This window comes from Meriones unguiculatus, chromosome 6, assembly GCF_030254825.1.
Source record: "Meriones unguiculatus strain TT.TT164.6M chromosome 6, Bangor_MerUng_6.1, whole genome shotgun sequence".
In the NCBI taxonomy this organism is placed as follows: Eukaryota; Metazoa; Chordata; class Mammalia; order Rodentia; family Muridae; genus Meriones; species Meriones unguiculatus.
Genome location: NC_083354.1, coordinates 18,465,389 through 18,481,860, shown reverse-complemented (window position 1 = coordinate 18,481,860; position 16,472 = coordinate 18,465,389). Strand labels below are relative to the sequence as shown.

Below are 16,472 nucleotides of genomic sequence, written 5' to 3'. Positions count from 1 at the left end.
TCAGCTTAGTGAGGAGAAGGATGTCTAGAGAGAACTGGAAGGGACAAGATGTTGTCACTGGTTCTTAGGCGGGATTGAAGCCAGTGATGTTACTCACCTTCATGCCTGAAGCCCATGTCTGTGTCCCCTCTCCCCCGTTGTCTGTTTCTATAGCCACATTCAGGCTATAGTCAGTGGATCCCACTCCTTCTCCATCAGAGAGCTTATTCCAGCACACAGGAGACTGTGTGCTTAGCCACAGTGTCAAAACTGTCGGGATTGACTCCTACAGGTCATCTCTCAAGCCAAGTCAGACAAAAGGTCATGGCTGAAAGGTCCTGGTCTTCTCTCCCTCTGAGCAAGATAATGAATGGCAAAGAGTGTAGCACAAAGGCTTCTCAGTACCCCACTCAATAGCCCCCCCCAAGAACTGAGTCCTCGTAGCCCACAGTGGTGACACGATACAGATCTTTGCTCTTTTTCTGTCCCATGTTCTGCCTGCATGCCCCCACTTATACTTTCTGAGACCTCTTTCTTTGATGCTTCGTATTGATTGTCAGCTTGAGAGTAGCTGGGGGACACACCTCTGGGCATGCCTGTGAGGGAGCCTCCAGTTGCGTTAACTGGGGTGGGAAGGCTATCCTCACTGTGGGTGACACCATTCCAAGGGCCGAGGCCCAGAACTGATACAAAGGAGACATCGAGGGCTGCAGGGATGGCTCTGGAGCCAAGAGCATCTCGTTACCCTCTCAGAGGACCTGGATTCAGTTCTGAGCATCCAAACGGAAGCTCACATCTGGAAGTCTAGTTCCTGGCCATCCAATGCCTCTTCTTACTTCCTTCAGCATGCACACATATGTTGTATAAACATATACTCAGGAACAAATATATACACACAAAGTTTTTTTTAAACATAATGAAAGAAAAGAATGAGCAAGGCAACTGGGGGGCTGGTTTGGTGTGTAGAGGGCTGCATGCATGAAGACGGGAGTTCAAACTCCCAGCACTCAAAAGAAGCCAGGCATGACCTCATGTGTCTGTAGCCACAGAATTGAGGGGTGGAGATAGGCAGATCCCCCAAAACTTGTGGAACTAGCCAGCCTTACTGAAGTGGTGAGCTTTCTGTTCAGTGAGACTCTGTCTTAGGGAAATAAGGTAGAAAGCAGCAGGAAAACACCTAACGGCCTGCTCTCTGCATGTGCATGTATGAAATCATTCAGCCACATACATGCACGTGCATGCACACACACACATACTAAAAAAGAAAAGCTGATCTTGAGAACTCCAGATGTTTCTAGAAAGTCTCTTTTAGATGGATGAACCCTCTGTCATTCTCAAGAACATCTGAACTACCAAAACTTGCAAAGAGCTTCTGATGGTTATGGGGATGTCCAGCGCTCAGGGGCTCACAAAGAGCTCTTCCTGTTAAAGATACCGAAGGGGATAACTTGGGGGTCTGCAACTTTAGGAGGAAGCAGGGACACTTCTGTACATTTGCTCATTTAGATCACTTAAAAGAAAGTAGTGTGCTATTAATTTCTGTTCATAGAATATGGTATCTTGTTTTGAAATAGAGTCCTGGGGCAGAACACAGGGATTCTTATGAAAGAGTGGAGAGATAGAAGGACCCAGAGAGGACAGGAGCTCCACAAGGATACCAACAGAGCCAACAAATCTGGGCCCAGGAGGGCCTGCAGAGACTGATGCACCCTGCATGGAGAGGACCTAGACCCCCTGTTCAGATGTAGCCTGTAGGCAGCTCAGTCTTCATATGAGTTCTCCAGTAGGGGGAACAGGGGCTGTCTCTGACATGGACTCTGTTACATGCTCTTTGATCACCTCCCCCTGGCAGGAAGGCCTTGCCAGGCCACAGAGGGAGAGGATCCAGGCAGTCCTGATGAGGCTTGATAGGCTGGGGTCAGATGGCAGGGAAGGAGGACTCCCCCTTTCTGTGGTCTAGGGAAGAGGCATAGGGGGAAAGAGGAAGGGAGGGTAGGACCAGGAGGAGACTACAACTGAGCTATAAAATGAATAAATCATAATAACTAAATAAATAAAGAAGTAAAAGAAACAGAGTCCTGCTACATTGCCCAAAGTGACCTTGGACTCTCCTTATTCCCTAGCCTCAGCCTCCTGGAGTGCTGGGATCACAGGTGTATGTCACAACATCTGACAAAAAAATTTAAATTTACTTTATTTTTATTTAAATGTAATTGTACCATTCTCTCATCTCCTCCCTTCAATCCCCTCTTTTTCTTTAATTATTATTGTTTCAAATAAATATATAAACACAACCTGATGAGTCAGCTTAGTGTGGTTTTTATGTGTGTTTTAGGGCTGACTGGTTAGTGTTAGATAACCAATTAGAGAGCCCATCCCTTCAGGAGAAAACCATTTCTCTCCACAGTTAGTAACCGCCTGTTGCTCACTGTCTCGGGGTGGGACCCCGTGAGATCCCCTCCTTCGGCATGGTGTGTTAACTGTTATCGTTGTTCCGATCTTGTTTAGGCAGCCATATTGTTGAGATTTCCAGGGTGCAGCTTTCCCCTCATATAGAGAAGATAAAAATCTCACAGCAATCTTTCTGGTCCCCTGGCTCTTACATCTTTCTACCTCCTTTTCAGCATAGAAACTGTGTTGTAGATGTGATTTTTTTTTTAAATGGTGTTTTGATTTAGTTTTGAGGCTCGGAAAAAGGTGGCTGTTTTCTTTTCATGAACAATCAGTTAAGTCCACTCCTAATCATTCCTTTTAATGAGCTCACTCTCACGTGTCCATTGGCTCACTATGTGTGCTGGCCAGTTTCTGTGCTAACTTGACATAAACTAGGGTCGTCTGGGAAGATGGAACCACAATTGAGAAAATGCTTCCATGACATTGGCATGTAGGCATTTCTGTGGATCATTTTCTTCATTAAAGATCAATATGGGAGAGCCCAACCCACTGTGGGTGATACTAAATCCCTGAACAGGCAGTGTTGGGGTCATGAATAAAAAAAGCAGGCTGAGCAAGCTATGAGGCCCAAGCCAGTAAGCAGCTTTCCTGCATGGCCTCTGCTTCAGCTCCTGCCTCCAGGTTCCTGCCTTAAGTCCCTGTTCTGACTTTCCTCAGTGATGAAGTGTGACCTGAGAACTGTAAGATGAAATAAATCCTTTCCTCCCCAAGTTGCTTTTGGCGATAGGGGTGTATCACAGCAATAGAAACACTAAGACACCTTTCTGGTTCCCACCATTTGCCTGCAAATTTCATGATGTCCTTGTTTTTAATTGTTGAGTAGTATTCCATTGTATAAACGTACCACACTTTCTGTATCCATTCCTCCACTGAGGGACATCTGGGTTGTTTCCAGATTCTGGCTATTATGAATAAAGCTGCCACGAACATATCCTTGTTGTGTACTTGAGCATCTTTTGGGTATATGCCTAGGAGTGGTATGGCTGGATCTTGAGGTAGCACTATTCCTAATTGTCTGAGAAAAATGCCAGATTGATTTCCAAAGTGGTTGTACAAGTTTACATTCCCACCAGCAGTGGAGGAGGGTTCCCCTTTCTCCACATCCTCTCCAGCATGTGTTGTCACTTGAGTTTTTGATCTTAGCCATTCTGAGGGGTGTAAGGTGAAATCTCAGGGTTGTTTTGATTTGCCTTTCCCTGATAACTAAGGATGTTGAGCATTTCTTTAAGTGTTTCTCTGCCATTTGATATCCCTCTGTTGAGAATTCTCTGTTTAGCTCTGTCCCCCATTTTTAAATTGGATTACTTGATTTGTTGCTTTTTAACTTCTTAAGTTCTTTATATATTCTGGATATTAGCCCTTTGTCAGATATAGGGTAGGTGAAGATCCTTTTCCAGTCTGTATTCTGTTGTTTTGTTCTGATGACAGTGTCCTTTGTTTTACAGAAGCTTTTCAGTTTCATGAGGTCCCATTTATTGATTGTTGATCTTAGAGTCTGTGCTGTTGGTGTTCTGTTCAGGAAGTTGTCTCCTGTGCCAATGAATTCAAGGCTCTTGCCTACTTTTCATTCATCCTGAGTAAGGTATCCCAGAAGCAGAAAGACACACATGGTATATACTTACTTATAAGTGGATATTAGACATACAATATAGGATAAACATACTAAAATCTGTACACCTAAAGAAGCTGAGCAAGAAGGACCCTGGGTAAGATGATCAATCCTTACTCAAAAAAGCAAATGGGATAGACATCAGAAGAAGGAGAAAACAGGGAACAGGACAGGAGCCTACTACAGAGGATCTCTGAAAGACTCTACCCAGTAGGATATCAAAACAGATGCTGAGACATATAGCCAAACTTTGGGCAGAGTGCAGGGAATCTTATTAAAGAAGGGGGAGATAGAAAGACCTGGAGGGACAGGAGCTCCACAAGGAGAGCAACAGAACAAAAAAATCTGGGCCCAGGGGTCTTTTCTGAGACTGATACTCCAACCAAGGACCATTCATGGACATAGCCTAAAACCCCTGCATAGATGTAGCCCATGGTAGCTCAGTATCCAAGTAGGTTCCCTAGTAATGGGAATGGGGCTGTCTCTGACATGAACTCAGTGGATGGCCCTTTGATCACCTCTCCCTGAGGGAGGAGCAGCCTTTCCAGTTCACAGAGGAAGACAATGCAGCCACTCCTGATGAGACCTGATAGGCTAAAGTCAGAGGGAAGGAGAGGAGGATCTCCCCTATCAGTAGACTTGGAAAGGGGCATGGGTGGAGATGAGAGAGGGAGGGTGGGATTAGGAGGGGAAGGGAGAGGGGGCTACAGCTGGGATACAAAGTGAATAAACTGCAGTTAATATAAAAAATAAATAAAATTAAAAAAAAAAAAGGAACACTAAGACACTATGAATCCATCCTAATTGCCCCAGAGTCAACTAACTACCAGGCAATCTGGGACAGCTCCTGTGACCCAGAGCCCAGGGGCTATTCATATGAGCAAGTGATGAGCCTTCCCATCTTGCCTCAGCCACTGCCTCCCACCAGACCACTGGCCTTGTGCCACACCTGGGTGTGTTGCTTGAGTAGCCTTGCATAGGGCTGTGGATGCCAAGACAGGAAACTCCTTCCTGTTCTCTTGATCCCCACCTGGCCTAGCCACACCCCACTGAGGCACTACGTTTAAGATATGGGGTGTGTGTATTTCTATGGCGTTTTTTTTTTCTTTTTTTCTTTTTTTTTTTAATATTTGGTTGGTTTTCCTCTGCTAAGTGGTTTCGGAAGGATTTTTCTTCACTGGCTCAGGGCTAGTTTTAAGGATATGTAAGTTCTCTATTTAAGGCCAGGGAAATGGCTCAGCTATTAAGAGTGCTTGCTGCTTTTTCGGAGGACTGGAGTTTCATTCCCAGCACCCACACGGGGAGGCTCCAAACTGCCTGTAACTCCAGCTCTAGGGGATCTGACACCCTCGTCTGGCCTCCATGGCTATCTGCATTCATATAGCACACACACACACACACACACAGGCACACACGCACGCATAAACAAATAGCCATATGAATAAATACACAAATAAATCTTTAAGGCCAACAGAAGCAAGTCCAGGGAGGCCTGGGGTCCTGTCTGCATGGCCCAGCTCCCTGTACCAAGTGCCTCTCCAAGCAATGGAGCAGGAACCGGAAGAGTTCTGGCTGTGGCACTATCTCTTGGGAACTGTCTATAAGGCAGCCTCCAGATGGAACATAAATTCTGAATGGAAGAAACAGGGTTCAGGGGTTCCCATGGTGTTCTCTGTCCCTACATGGCTTCTCCACCTCCTGAGGTGCCAAGAATGCCCACTTCCCAGCATGATCCCCACCCAGGGAAAGCAGAGACCCTCCCCTCCTGGCCCAGCTCCACCCTGCTCCTTACACACATGCCAGGTTCTTGAGGTTCTTTTCTGGTCTTGTCTCTCCCAACTTCTCAACAGCCACTTAAGCAAGAACTGCCATGGATTCCAAGGGCAGAAGCCAACTGAAGGGCTTCTGGATAGAGGGGTTCCCATGAAAAGAAAAGAATGGAGGGGGAGGGAATAAAGGCAGCAGAATTACCTATACTAATTTTCTTTCTTTAAAATACAACTTTAATTATATTTATTTATATATCTATTCATTTATACGATTGTGTGTCTGTATGCACACCCAGCACCTGTGAGCTAAGTGCCATGGTATACATCAAGACAGTTCCTGGGAGTCAGTTCTTTTTTTTTTTTTTTAAAGAACATATTAGTCCTGGAAATCAAACTCAGGTTTTCAGGCTTAGCAATAAGCACCCTTACCTGCTGAGCCATCTTGCCAGTCCCAAATATAATTTTTATGTACCAAGTTTTATACTATAATAGTATTGATGTCATCAGTGGGTTGATAATATATATGCTATAGTAATGGCATATATGCCGAATTTAGTCAGTGTGTTTTCAAAACAAGTTTTCTCTTGTGCAGCCCTGGCTGTCCTGGAACTCATTCTGTAGACAAGGCTGGCCTTGAACTCGGAGCTCCACCTGCCTTTGTCTCCCAAATGCTTCAACTAAAGGTGCGTACCACTACCACAGTGATTTCTGTACTAATATTGTCTGTGCTATAACAGTTCTGATATTACGTCCTCTCTCTCTCTCCTGATGTTGGATTATTACTAGTTAAGCTTTTCAGCATTAAGCTACACACCAGCCCGTATACTTCTGTGTGAACTAATAATTTCTGTACTTAATAATACTTTCCATACTCGAAATACAGATATACTCGGACATCTCTACAAGCAATAACCCCCAAATGATACTCTGTGCAACTTTTTGCCTCAGGTCCTCTTCCATAACACCAACAATGCTTTAGAAAATGAAGCTAGAAATACTGCTAGCCTTAGAGAAGTATTCTAAGCATTAAGGGGCAGGGGAAGTGGTAAAATGGAGGAATTGCGGCACACAGGACATTCTTAAAAACTGTGACTATTATTGCTGTCGATGTTGTTAGTCTTCTAGTCCATCTTGCTTCAACATTATCTGTGCCTGGAAATGCCCGAGAGTAAACTTTAAAACCAATTTGCTTGCAAGTGATCTGTGGGCAAAGACATCATCATTTCCCCCCCAGGACTTCTTCAAGGATAGCGTTGCTTCCTTCCCATCTTTTAAAAGGATTCCTTCCTGGCAGGTGGAGAAGTGGGTGTGAGGGTGGGGCCGCACCACGTGGTCACGCAGCAGGGGCTGGGTTCTGTCTGCAGAGTGTGTGGATCAATCAGGAACAGGTGGGATGGCCAGAAGAGAGGGAGGAGCTCCATTGCTCCTCCGGGGAGAGAAAATTTAGGGTGTAACGGGAATCCAGAGGCCAGAGTTGGGTGAGGGTGGAGGTGGGGTTTCGCCATGAGTGTTGAAGCTATGAGTATTGAAGCTTTGTGAAGCCATACATGAACATTGCTGGGGCAGGGAGGCGATGGGCGTGGCCCCATATTGTCATGCCCTCACTTCCTCCTTCAGGAAGGTGCCTTCTTACTGGCTTACGGCAGGCTGACTCATTTCACTTCAGCCCTTTGTATTGTTTTTTGTTTTTCTTTTTTTAATAGATTTGTAGGGCTTCACTTTGCGGTTTGAATTTTATATAACGTGGGTATGAAGGGTGGTCTCCCTGTGCAGCCCAGGCTGACGTCAAATTCCATTATCCCCAGGCCTCCAACCTCTGATTGGATCACAAGCGCGCCCCACTGCAGCCAGGAAAGGAGCTGTTCTGGAACCATTTGGAGGAGAAGGCCCTGGATTAAGATAGACTGTTCCATATGGTTCGTGAAATAAATGAACAGAAAAACCCGTGAGGTGCGACGACTCCCCTACCCTGCCGCACCCTGATTCTCCACTACTGCGCAGAGCCTGGGATGGTGTCCTCAGGAGCCCCTGAGGGTTCTGTGGAGGAGGTGGACCGCGTTCCCTGCTTCCAGTGCCGCACCTCTGAGTGGCACGTTGAGAATCGAACCACGCAGGCTTCGGAAAACAAAAGGAATTTCTGTAGTAAAGTGAAAGATGATCCAGCATGGTTTCATTTACGTAAAGTGTCTGGAAAAGCTAATTTACAGTGACAGAAAATAGATCAGCGCTTGCCTGGGGCTGGGGTAGGAGTGAGACTAACCAAAAATGGGTATGAGGGAACATTTTGAGGTAGTGGAGACGCTCTAAAACTGGATTCGTGGTGATAGCTTTACCACTCCGTTAAGTTTACTGAAACCGTTCAATTGTGTGTGTACAATGGGTGACTTTTGCTATAGAAAGGCTGGGTTGTTTTTTTTCTAAGTTAGTGCGAGTAAGTAAATTATAAATTAAATCAGTATGCCAAATATGGATCACTATTTACATTATAATTCTAACATTACTTCTTGCGAAGTGAATTAGAAAAAAAGTTGCTTTACATCCTACCCGTGTGTGTGTGTGTGTGTGTGTGTGTGTGTGTGTGTGTGTGTGTGTATGGGCTTTATTAACATGCCTCACAGCTGTGGTACAGGCAGTAAATCAATGGTATCTCCTGAGAAAAAAAGGCCAAGAATCTTGAAGTTGTTCATCCCAGCAGTCCCAGTCTGGTTCTGGAGTCCCAGAGGGTTCCTAGAGAGCTTCTGGTCTTCAGTCTGTGTTGGGATTCTAAAGAAGCAGGTTCTAAGACCAGCAAAGGAATGCCTCAGCAGCAAGGTAGATAGGCTAGCCATCCAGAGTGAAGCAGTGAAAAGCAAAAGCTTTCTGCTTCCATGTCCTTTCACATTGGTGGCCACCAGAAGATGCGGCCCAGATTTAACGTGGGTCTCCCCATCTCAAATGACCCAGTCAAGAAGATCCCTCACAGGTGAGCTTTGGTTTCAGTTGATTCCAGATGCAGTCAAGTTGATGACCGAGATTATCCATCACAGCTAGGAAGCAGCAACAAGAGGAAGCCTGGCTCCAGGGCCTGTGGGAACATCAAGTTCTGGAGCTCCTAGCAAGCAAGGATGGACAAGAGATGCAGCAGGAATCCTGAAGGGAAGAGGACCAGAGCTGTCTCTGAGCCTTGCTCCCACTGTCTTTGACTGGCCAGGCTGAATATTCATTTATGCTATGTATACCCACCAAACTGCTGCTGTGTGACCAGGCTACTCTGACCTGGCCCTCACAGACTTCCTAGTCTAGAGGAAGATACAAAGTACCCTGTAGCTTAAATGCTGACAGGGGAGGAGAAGCAGCTAACTTCATATGACCTATCTAGATGTATGTACAGATCTTCCAGAGGAAATGACATCTTAGCAGAGCCTTGAGGAGAAAAAGGAGCAGAGTTGCCCTCAGCCATCCCCCTGTAAACAACCCTAATGGAACTCACTGGCTCACAGACACAGAAGAATCCCAGCATGAGGGACTAGTTGGGAAGAGAATAGGATCCACAGGAGTGAGGGGCTGTATTAGCCACTTTTCTGCTGCTGTGGTAAAATGCCATGACCAGAAGCAAGTCCTAAAAGGAAGAGTTATTTGTGCTCACAGTTCCAGAGGGAGCAACGGGAACAGCAGGAGAGGCATGGCAAGAGGTCAGCTGTCTCAGAGAGCTGAGCGATCACATTTCTGTCCACACCCAGGAAGCAGAGCATGTGAGCTGGAAGAGAGGTAACGCTGTAAACCCTCGGGGCTCAGCCCCCAGTGGTGAACTTCCTCCAGCAGGGCTCCAGAACCTCCTGGAACAGTACCACCAACGCAGGACCACGTACTCATGCAGGTGACCCTGGGAGGGGCATTTCTTATTCAGACCACCACAGAGGGGCACAAGAGGAGGTAACAGGGCTGATTATGGCCAAAATACATCATATACATAAATGAAAATGCCATAATGAAACCCATTAGTATATACCCATCTGACCCATTAGTATGTGTTTATATATGATATAACTTACTAGTATATATTTAGTTATATCTTATATATTAACTCACTAGTCTATATTTACACATATGTAAACCCATCAGTATATATTTGTATGTACATATGTAACCCATTAGTATATATTTATGTACAACCCATTAATATATATTGTATATAATCCATTTGGATATGTTTATATGTATGTGTATGTACATAAAACTCATCAATAGCTATTTATATACATATGTATATATAACCTATTAGCATATGTTTTATATATTGTATATAACTCATTAGTATGTATTCATATATATAACACCTTAATCTATTTATATATCATATGAGCCATTAATATGTATTTAATATAATGAAAGCATAAAAATGAAAAAGGAGTAAAGATTTGGAGGGAGGAGTTCTTGGCAGAGAGGAAATGGGCCAGGTGTCAGCTCTGTGTGCAAAGAGCAAAGGAAGCCAGCCTCTCTGGGGCAGAGTGCAAAGGTGGCAGGTGATGGCCGCTTCGGTAGCCTGACTCTGTTATTGGCGGTGGGGAACACACTGACGTCATCCTAGGTACCACTGGTGAGAGCGTTAGTAGAGTGATAAGTGGAGAAGCTAGTGGCCTGACGTGTAGATTATTCCAGCCATCGTGGAGAAGAGATTTCTGGATGCATAGCATCTTCTACCTGAGATACCCTCAGGTCTCCTCTGAGGTGCGGGAAGTCAGGGCGGGCCCTCCTGCTGGTATGAGGAGGCCTTCCCTTCAGACAGAGCCTCTTTTCTGTTTTGGCCCTGCTCTCAGACGCCTCTCCCATACCTGACCCTCCCAGTTAAGGGGCTGCCTGCCTGTCTGTTTATGGAAGTTTAACTCCAGAAACACCCCCATCAATTCTCACAGATAAGTTTTGAAAACACAGAAGAGAATGTTAAAAGTCAAAGGGGAAAAAGGAAGATTCAGAGGGAAGGGCTAGGAGCTGGGGTGGCTCAGGCCCTGGTGTGTCTGCCTGTCCCAAAGTTTTCAGCTTGGTTCCCTGCTGATGACTCTTCTTCCCTGAAATGCCTTCCTCTGCACAGTGGTCAGGATCCTGCCCTCTGCAGGCCCACACCTCACACTTCTGAGGCCCCACTTAGCTCTGATCAGGCAACTTGAAGCAGCAGCCGCTGAATCAGGGGCCTCAGCCTTGGATTCATTTTTCTGATCCCCTGTAGAGACTCGTTGACATCCCTGCTGGCCCTCTCTGCCTCTCAGTTGGTTTCTTTGAAACTCCTTGAGCTCTGCTGTGGCCGCTTTCAGCCTTTGTAGCCTTTCGGTAACCCACAGATATAGTTTCCTGTGTGAATTGTAATGTGTGCTCTGACAGTTATTATTAGGAGTTAAGACTGGAACAGAAGAACAGAACCTGCTGCCTCGGCCATCTATTTATGGTATCAGGGCTTCTTGACAAACAGCGAGGAGAAGAAGCAATATGCCTTGTGAGTTTATTGTTACTTAGTGATTCTGACATCACGGAAAGACACGAACGAGTTTGCTTCTGACATAGCACCCTTTGCCTGTCTAATTCTCCTTTTGATTTCTCCAGGGGAGAGCACCCAGCCCTGGTGCAGGTAAGGGACACGAGGGCTTGAACATAGCGAGTGCTGGGAAGGAGCACAACTCATAACGGAAAGACGTGGGCAAGCAAATAGAATCATCCGGAAACCGTGGCTCTCTCAGAGCCCTCTTGGGGAGCGTGAGACAAAGATGAAGTGGTTCACACAGAGGAATTACAGGCTCATAAACCAAATGAGCTAGAACCATCATAAATCAGAAGGGGTCCTGCACACGAGCAGAAATTAAAATCCAACTCCCGTCCTAGCAACAGCCACAATAGCTCAAGTTTTACCTAACCAAGAGTGCATTGTGAAAAACATTTAGAAATAGCAGCCAAACTGGGGCCTTAGAGGATTTCATTAACAGAATCGTTTGGAGTTCAAGGGAAAACACTGAAGCACATTGCCCTTTGGGTTAAGAGATTTATGAAAAGACTTTTAACGCCATGGACAGACAGACAGCAACATGGTGGGATCCCTGTGGAGAGTTTGGGCCTATGAAGCTGAGTGGAGGTCCCTTTTGATCTGTTTCAGAGGAGGGGGAGGGGTCTCTCATACCATGGAGGCAGCAGAGGAAGGAGTGTGGGACTCTGAGAAAGTAGGGAAACAGAATAGATGCAGACTTCCTAGGGGAAGTGAGAATGGCACCTGCCCTTCTCCAGGAATCCCAGCACCTGGGGAGTCTAGCCTGGGAGCAGTAGCCCTTTATGGAAGAAACAGGCCATGCTGGTGGGTGTGGCCTTAGCCCTGTTTGAATTTTAACATTTGGTAAAGATATACTTTCTCCTGAAATTATATATAAGTGAAATTTCAAAGTTCTTTGGGGTTTTTTGTTTTGTTTTGTTTGCTGTTGGTTTGCTGGGTTTTTATTTTGGGGGAGGGGTTTGTTTTAGTTTTTGAAGATGTGGTTTCCATGTAAACACAGGCTGGCCTAGAACTCATTACGTGTAGCCAGAGATAGTGTTGGGACTCCTGATCCTCCTGCCTCTACCTTCCAAGTACTGGAATTATGGGTACCATAGTGCATGTGCCAGCAAAATGCTTGTGCAAGTTGATTCTACAATTGAACTGGAGAGCTATACATCTTTGAAAAGCTAGGAGAACTTCTAAAAGAGACGAAGGAGAAGAAACACTGGGCTAGAGTGAAGATATTCTAAATAGATACACTTGTGCCGCTTCCTTTAGCTATCAGATTATTGAATGGTCCCCAAGAAATTAAAGCCCCGGGTATCTCACGATAGGAGGAGGCAAGGGCTGGAGCCTGCTTCTAGCCAGAGGAGATACTCATCCAGCAGGAAGGATCTACATGAAGTTTATACATATTGTCAGACTATCATACAGGAGACACTGAAACCAAGACAGTGATGGGCTGATGTTGGGGAGACCACACCTTCCTTGACTGAAGATGGCTTAGCTACCCACACCTCCTACCCTCTCTTTAAGCCTTGTGCAGGAAGCTGAAGAGAGAGTCAGGGATCAGGGGGTGTCCAGACCTCTTCCTCCCAGTGTGACCACACTGTCTTTTTAGCTGGCATGTTGAGGACCTGGAGCAAGGCTTGTTGGGGATGCCCTGACCCAGTCTTTGACCTTAACAGCCACTAACAATGTCAGTGAGCCTGACTGAGAGAAAAGATACGTTACAGGGGTTAGTGACTTACGCCGAGTCTATGCTGGAAGGAGAGGAAAGATTGCATGGCTCCGGAAACTGCTGGAGGGAATCTGCTTGAGGGACTTCTCATGTCTTCCCACTTCCGCCGACATCAGTGGCCTTTTACCTCTGCTTGGCAAGGCAGGGAAACAGGTATTTGGACTTTGTTTCTCTGACGCTCATGAAAATCTGACTGAGGAAAAATTTTCCAAAAGGTTGGGTTTTGCTTTGGGTTTGTCCTAGAGCACAGGTTCTCAACCTGTGGGTCGGGACCCCACTGGGGGGGTTAAATGATCCTTTCATGGGCATCACCTAAGACCATCAGAGAGCACAGATATTTACATTATGATTCATAACAGTAGCAAAATGACAGGTATGGAGTAGCAACAAAAGTAATTTTATAGTTGGGGGTCACACCCATGAGGAAGGTTGAGAACTGCCAAGCGAGAGGCTCTCCTGGGCTGTTTTGTTTTGTTTTAGAGTATTTGTACACGTGACAGGGAACGTTGAAGTGTGTTGATCTTCGAGGGCTCTACTGAGACACTGGGGCTCTGTTCAAACATTTAAAACTGAGAAACAAAGGTACTGAGGGGAGGTGGAGGCAGGAGGATCATGAAGAGTTCAAAGCCATTTTCAGTTATATGTCTAGTTTGAGGGGCCTAGCCTAGGTTCTTTGGTTTAAAAATGAAAAACAAAAGAATTGCCAGGCATGGCGTACAGGCCTTTGATCCTAACTCTTTGGAGGCAGAGACAAAGAGAGTTCAAGCCCAGCCTGGTCTTTTCTCTTGAATGGTTAAATGATCAAAAGACTTTATATAAAAGATAAAGTAAAAACTAACAGAAGAAAATGGGCTATTTCTGTGACTTCAATTGTAGAAAGCTTTCCTAAACAAAATCTGTGTGTGGTTAGGGCACACCAGTACCAGTGGCTGAGGTAGTCAGAAGAAGGTGTGACTCCCCGGAGCTGAAGCCACAGGAGGCCGTGGGCTCGGAGCGTATAAACTTTGAAAATAATGCTGATTTTATTGTTCATGACCTCATGAAGTTAACAGACAAGTGATGGACTAATAGTCATTTGCAACATCTACAAGCAGCGATGGCTTTGTATCCAGAATGTGCAAGGAACATCTACCAATTACCAGTAACCAGAGACCAACAAAAGGGGGCTGGAGAGATGGCTAGCTGGTTAAGAGCAGGCAGTGCTCTTGGAGAGGACCCCAGTTCGGTCCTCAGTATCCATACCAGGCAGCTTATGGAGCCACCTGTAACTCCGGGTCCAGGGGGATCCAATACTCTTTTTTCTGGTTCCTCAGGTGCCTACACTTGTGCAGGCACACACCACACCCACACACACATACACAAATACATGTAATTAAAAATAAAATAACATCTCTAACAACAACAACAACCAGGAGACACCCCCCACCCATAAACTGGACATACCTGGGCACAGTGGTATACATGTATAATCTCAGCACCGGGGGTTGGGGGGCTGAGGCAGGAGAATGGCTAGCTGAATGCCCTTTGGGCTACATAATGGAACACTTCCATGAGACCATTTTCAGAATAACAATCCTGTGAAAGCATCCTCAGCACCATTAGTAATTTTAAAATAAAATAATAAGATGTCTATAAATACCAAAAAGTAAAACTTCCTACCCCAGTGTTGGGCAAATGTTATGCCTTGAACAATACCAAGGATTATCTGAGTTGTGATTCTGCTGCTTTTTTACTCTCTCTCTGTTTTGTTTTGTTTTGTTTTCGGGTTTATTTTCCTTGCACCTTTTCCCCCTTTGCTCAGGTATTTGCAGAGCTCAGGACCGTTCAGTGGTGGCTCTAACCCACTCGTGGGTCCTGCACTGTGGGAGCGGCTGACCGGTCCTCAGTGGCCGGCTGGGCACTCCAGTCTTCAGTAGGGAACCGCTGGATGGGCACAGAGGGCACCCGCACACCCTCAGACCAGTCTGCCACCTCGAGCTGAGCAGCAGTGAACTCAGGAGCTGGCACATTCTCTTCACCCTGGAATTCCTCTTGGTCACGGCCTTCTCAGCAGCAGGCTGCTCTTCCCTCTCAATCTCCCCTGGGTCTCTGTAGAAGTCAAGAGCAGGCATAACCTGCCACCAGTGCTCACAGGAGATAGTGCCATGCATGTGGAGTATTCCCCGGGCCAGCATCCACCCATCAGACCCACGGAGTGAGCGCCCTTGTTATTGCATGAGATCGCAAGGTCCACATAGCACAGAGGAGAATTGGTGTTGCATGATACAATGATGGACAGGTTGATGCAGGAGGCCTCTGTGAGGGGCTGGTGGTCAGCCCTGGGATCAGTCACCACTGGAAGCCATGGCTCCCTGAAGGCTGCTTGGATCTGGTTAGTGAAGGTCCCAGGTGTGAAGCAGCTGGCAATTGGAGTGGCTCCAGTGGCAGCGGCAAACTTCAGCCCAGCTCGCTGGCCAGTGTTCCTGGAGGAGGTGATGCTGACATCAACAGGGATCTCAATGGCAACAATAGCCCGAGCAGCAAGCAACAGCTTCTCCCAGGTTCTCTTCAGATTTATGATGTAGATACCATCACTCTTCCTTTTGTAGATGTATTGCTCCATCTGAAAGTCAAGATTGGTGCCACCTAAGTGGGTTCGTGCGGCAAGGAATTTGAGGACATCTTCCTCCTTCATCTGCAGGACATTAAAGGCTCTCGACATTGTGTAAGTTTCCCTTTAAGTCACATCGGGAATCAAGAACAATGCCATGTGGACCAGTCCCTGGGCAGCGTGGAAAAGCTGCCTTTTAACTTTTAACGGCATTCTCCTAGAAGAATCTCCTCTTGTCCGGAGAGGACAGTGTTTACAGCCGCGCTGTTTGTGGCAGAGAATTCAGGACTATGTAATTAGGAGGTGCTCGGGTTTCATTTCTGTTGCTGTGGTAAAACCACCTCACGAAAGCAGCGCTGGGAAGAAAAGGGTTGATTTGGCTCACAATTCCAGATTGTACTTCATCCCTGCAGGGAAGTTACAGGGGCAGGAGCTTGAGAGACAGCTGCTTACAGCACACCCACAGCGGAGAGCAGAGAGAAACAAGTGCACCCACTCTGTCTGCTTGCTAATATTCAGCCAGCTTTCTTTACTCTTAGATAGTTCTGGGCCCCGCCCAAGGACGCAGTGGGCAGGGCTTTTCTACATCAATTAACAGTGAAGAAAAGCCTTTGTAGAGGTGCCAGTAGGTCAACTGATCTACATAATTCTTCATTAAAACTCTATTTTTCAAGCCAAATTTGATGGCTCAGCGCATGCCTTTAACTTCCACACTTGAGAGGCAGAGGCAGGCAGATCACTGAGTTCCAGGCCTGGACTGCAGGGTGAGTTCCAGGACAGCCAGGGCTAAAACAGAGAAACCCTGTCTTGGAAAAAAAGAAAGAAAGAAAGAAAGAAAG

At 46.1% G+C, this 16,472-nt stretch overlaps 1 pseudogene; it reads right to left on the bottom strand.

The window, feature by feature from the left end:
- Nucleotides 1-14,857: 14,857 nt before the first annotated feature.
- LOC110547097 (small ribosomal subunit protein uS2-like) lies at nucleotides 14,858-15,744 on the bottom strand (annotated as a pseudogene).
- Nucleotides 15,745-16,472: the final 728 nt, after the last annotated feature.